The sequence below is a fragment of the Anopheles aquasalis genome, chromosome 2 (genome assembly GCF_943734665.1).
Source record: "Anopheles aquasalis chromosome 2, idAnoAquaMG_Q_19, whole genome shotgun sequence".
Taxonomy (NCBI): Eukaryota; Metazoa; Arthropoda; class Insecta; order Diptera; family Culicidae; genus Anopheles; species Anopheles aquasalis.
In genome coordinates this window covers 13,810,001-13,815,000 of record NC_064877.1, presented here as the reverse complement: position 1 = coordinate 13,815,000, position 5,000 = coordinate 13,810,001, and the positions used below count along the sequence as shown (strand labels likewise).

At 50.0% G+C, this 5,000-nt stretch overlaps 1 protein-coding gene across 4 annotated transcripts in view; it reads left to right on the top strand.

The window, feature by feature from the left end:
* Window positions 1-5,000, top strand: part of LOC126569883 (ankyrin repeat and KH domain-containing protein mask) — a 25,713-nt gene that overhangs the window by 3,215 nt on the left and 17,498 nt on the right. The gene's annotated exons all lie outside the window — the stretch shown is intronic.

Here is a 5,000-nt window from a genome sequence, read left to right as displayed (position 1 = left end):
TGACGACGAGGTAAAAGCGGATCGAATATGTGGATAAAGGCAGAGCGCGGTCGCGGTCGCGGTCGCAGCATGTGGATAGTGTGTGGAGCTGTAGCAGCAGCAGCAACTCTCGGCCCTGGAAGGGAGGAGTTGTCAAAGTTGGAAAAAGTTCGCCGCGCGCACCAACACGCACAAACACACGGACGCGCCGTTGTGTGCGGGCAGGCGCGTATACGTACGTATGTGCGCACGGGGACGAAATTATTCGATCCGTGCACTGGCCCACGGCGTTTGCGGCCGCTGGAATTAGTGAGAAATAGTGTGTGAAGTGTTTCGTGTGACGGTGTGCGTGTGCGTACGACCAATTCGAACGAGTGATTTCATAGTGTGAACGTTTTTTTTCTCTCTCCCTTTTCTTCTCCACTTCTCATTGCCGCCTCGTGTCTCGTTTCCGTTCCGCCCCGTCCGTTCTCTTTGCGGTGTAGTGCTCTTCGATCAACTTAAAATCGCGAATTTGAGGACCTTGAAGCCGACGCGATGGTTTGCGTAGTACTGGGAGCGATTAATGAGGATTAACTGTGTCACCGTGGCCACCGATCGTGGATTCAGCCGCTGCGGCGTGCATTGCATGAAGAGCATGGATTTTGCTGCTGCAGAGAGTGTAGAAAGGAAGTTGCGTTCTTTGAAGAGCCCAGCACAAATGACATTTTACAGGCGGCCTCGGCACCGTGTACGTACGGATTGTGCCGAACGCTCACGAACACCACCAAGGGCTGCCTGTGCCCGGCTGTGGCGAAACTGTCGTGCGTTCCAACCCCACTGCTGCTGCAAATGAAGAGAAAACGTGAAAGTGCTTCGCTTTTTTTTTCTTCGCTGGCGCTGCTCAATTCAAAAGAGAAAAAGGGCAGCCATGAAGGAAGAGGACTTTGTGCACTTTTTTCCCCAAAAATGCCCAGAAAATTCGTTGTACAAAATAAGTAAAACGCGATGACGGCCAGGTGAAGAAATGGGTTAAAGTCGGTCGAGATTTGGGCTGCATTCACCCCTAACCTTACTTCTAAATACGCCAGGGCAATTAGATCATCTTCTCTGCATCGAAGTAGTCGCACCCCGCAGGCTCCTGGTGCCTGGTGCAGCCACACGAAGCAATTTGCCCCCCACCCCTTTAGGATGTGCATAATCGGAGTTCGGTTGAATCCGCTGAATGCTGCTGCTGGACGGTTGGTTGCCTGGTTTTTTGGTGAAAAGCAACGAGGAGAGCCCGCTGGCAATCGAAATCTAATTGATGGAACAACGAAAATGCACGTGCTGGTGTGCGTTTTACATTCCGCAAAGTCATTGGGCGATGCGACAACTGTGCGAGCCTGTGGGAGTGTGCGGCGACCTCCGTGTGTTCGTGTTGGTGAAAGCTCTTCATGCGGCGAATGGCTGAAGACGACAAACGTACGTTCCTTTGCAGCAGTACACACTACACCAGCAGCATAGAAAAAAAAAATGGACTTGGTATCTCTTTGCTCCCTTCGCGGTGCTGTGTGCGGTCTCTGGCACTATGCTATGCGGCTGGCTGGCTGGTTGCCTGGTGCTGCTGCTTGTCTCTTCGATGGGGCCTCTCTGGCGCTCTCGCTGTCCATCTCTTTCCAAAAGCCGTTTTCGCTCATTCGCCTCATGTTCGTCCACCACCCCTTCTTCTAACCCCAGCTCCTACCCTGATCGATTTCTCCAATTTTTGTAGGGAATGCAATTTTTTGTGGGGAGGCAATCCGTTCGTCGTACGGCGCCCCACCACCAAGAATGCGGACGAACGACGATAATCTAATGACGCATCCGTGAGCCAAACCATCATGGTGGGTCCCCGGGATCATCCAGCTATTTCTAATTGATTTTCCATCAGGCGTGCCTTGAGCAGCTTGCCCAGTTGATGCCCAGCAAAGAGAATAATCTAGTACGTCGCTAAACGCAGAGCTGCAGCTCCTTCAGTAGAAGAGTTGCCTTAAAAATGAAATAGTATGTTATGCACTGAAAGCAAACGAAAAGCGATTCCCAGGAACGACCTTCCCACCAATGCAGCTCAGTTCCCCCTCCACCTCTGCTGGCGCGGATAGCATTCATTAAATCATTAAAAAGAAGAAAAAAACAGTTCAACGACGTCGACGACCACGACGACGGTGGTGCATGTTGGAATAGCAACGACTCTCGCCCTTCGAACGGTGAGCGTAGTGTGGTGGTCGAGTCCATAGGTTAGTTTGCCCCAGTAAGCCAGGAATAATACTGAAGGGGGCGCACAGAAGCCCCACACCATGGATGCGCCACAAGAAAAGCAAAACCACTACGGATTGGTCATAGGATGTGCGTCGTCGTCCCCTCGGACGACGGGTTGTTCATATGGATGGGAGGAACCACTTTCGTTAATTCGTTTGCAAATTTAATCCCCCAAAAAAGGGTGTCTAGTCGTTCGCCGTTCTGCGATGCGATTAGCGTGTTCTTTCGGCGTCGAATTGCGTTATGTTGCGCAAAAGTAAAAAAAGAAAGAAGTGAAAGGGTGCGAGGCCCCATGCGGAATTGTTTACATCATCCTTAGTAGTAGCTCCCAAGCAAGAAGACGACCATCCGGCGCGCACCGCATGTGTCGGTAGTGCTCCATTCCATCCACGCCATGCTGCATCTGACACTCCGAATGACGTTCGAGTGTTGCGCATTTCTCGCACTAGATGGCGGTACTATCATGCTCCATGGATCCTCACGCACGGGGGTTATAGATTTGCTCGATAATGCCCTTCATATCATATCAGAATGGAATGAGGGGCTCCCCCGGTGCCGGAAACGCACTGCCCCGCCTTCCATGACCGGCGTGGTTCCTGCTGCACCGGCTCGCCGCCCGAACCGGAGCGCTTCCGTTCTTTTGCAACCTCGAACTATCTGGGGGCGGGGTCCGTCTGGCGCCTAGTCCATTTTTTTTGTGTGTGGGCATTGGTGTCGAATCGCTGAATGATTATCTTTTCCTCCAAACGATCCAATGGCTAGCATGTTCTACAACAAACAAAACGTTGACAAATATTATATCAAGGCTAAATTTAGTAAGGAAACTACAAAATATGCTGGATTAAACAGTAGAACAAAAAGGATGGATGAGATGAGGATATAAATCAATAGAATCTGGGAAAACGCCAGAGGAAAGTTAAAAACTTGAGTCACTCTCAACATAATTATTGTCGAGGCCTTGAATCTTACTTCCCTTCCCTTCTTGTAGCTCGATTGATCGTCTTGCAGCTTCCCTTTATTCGACATTATTTTAGACAAGGTCCATAATGCACCAACATGCCCACAAAAAGGTACCAGTGGCCATCGTCGTATGATTTCTACTGTGCGCAACGTGATAAGAAACGGACTAACAGCAGCATCGGCCAAGCCATTGTTTAGGGGGATATAGTTCATCATGTCACGACACCCCTCTGTCTCTCTCCCTTGGGCGCGCCCTGGGTTGGTTGCTATAGACGGCCCCCCTTGCGTTCGCTGCTGCGTAATGGCGAGAGGGCCATTCGTTGTTGGTTGTGTTGCTGCAGCAGCCGCTATTATGTAGTTGTGTACCGATTAGTGCCGTTGTGTCGCATCAGGGCATCATCGCATTGCATCAGCAGCAGCAGCAGCAGCAGCGATGGAAAATGCATCCCCAACACCCCTCCCTTCATGCTGGAGGAGATGCAATTACGAACATAATCTTAAAGAGCCATGGCGACAGACGTGAAAAGAACGTTCGTGTACAGGGTTGTGGCTGGTGATTTGGGAGAGGGGAACCGCGGAGGGATTGCGACAGAGATAGCAAATAGCTTTCTAAGCTCAATGCAAATGGAACATTAGAATACGTTGCCTTTGTTGTTTCTAAGCTCAACTGTGTCGTCGGGGATTGCGGTTAATGCGATTTCCTCACCACATTGCACTGGTGTTGGTGCTGGAATGTTATCGCTGTGATTAAGTAAAAAGGCAGAAAACAAATCTTTAAATCCGGTGCAATTTTAGCTGCTGCATTAACGTTTAATATCATTTACAGATGTTGGAGCTGCGCTAAAGTGGAGACCGGCCCAGTACTCTTTTGCTGGTCTGGTTCCTGGTTCAAGATATCGCACTCTGGATCTGAATGCATGCTGTCTTGTAGATTGCGCATGGGCACGACCTAGGTCCATTTATAAGCTTAAGCTAGCTTATACTTGAGACTGTTGCGATCCTGTTACTGGCCAACTCTTGCGCGCGTGCGCCGCGTACACGCAGCCCCGATTAACTAGCTTTCCTTTCTAGTGGGTGGAGAAGAGAGAACCTCGGGCAAATAAGGTGGATGGGTTGTAAAGCAGCGCAGCACACGGTTGCCGCGGGTCAATGCACGCGCGCACCCGTAACACGTTGACAATTGTCTAAATACGAACTAGACCGACCACACCAGCACTCTCCATGTGCGCCCAACTCACACACATGAAGGACGTACTCTCGGTACAGCGCCGCGCGCTATGAACCAAGTGCCGTCTGGATGGATATATTTTCTCTTTTCCAAGTTTTATTGTTTGTTTTTACCAACAAGTTTAAGACCAACAGGCATCGATGAAGCGCCTGTTTTATCCAGCTGCACAAATGAATAAGCCTGATGACTGGCGAGAAATGTGTTACCAAAAACTGCATAACGCTCGCATACCCACCACAGGGCCAGCAATGACCGTGCTTACCTTCGATTACGGCTAACGAGAGGGTTTAAATATAGAGAATCTGATCCGCTGCCGTAAGGTGCTCTGGTCGGTGGTCGGGGACAGACACACCACAGAACAAAAGTCAAAGTACGAATTTGGTTTCGTGCAAAGACAGCAAACACTATTCGCACCTAAATAGTGGGCTAGTGTTTGACTTGAACCTGTCTTTCTCCCTTCAAATTGGTTCCAAGATCGTTTGCTACATGCCAAATCCTTGTTTCTTCATAATGCCTACCCACCTGATGGCCTTCTGAATGTTAAGGATCCATCCTTTTTGTGCTCGGCAGTCCT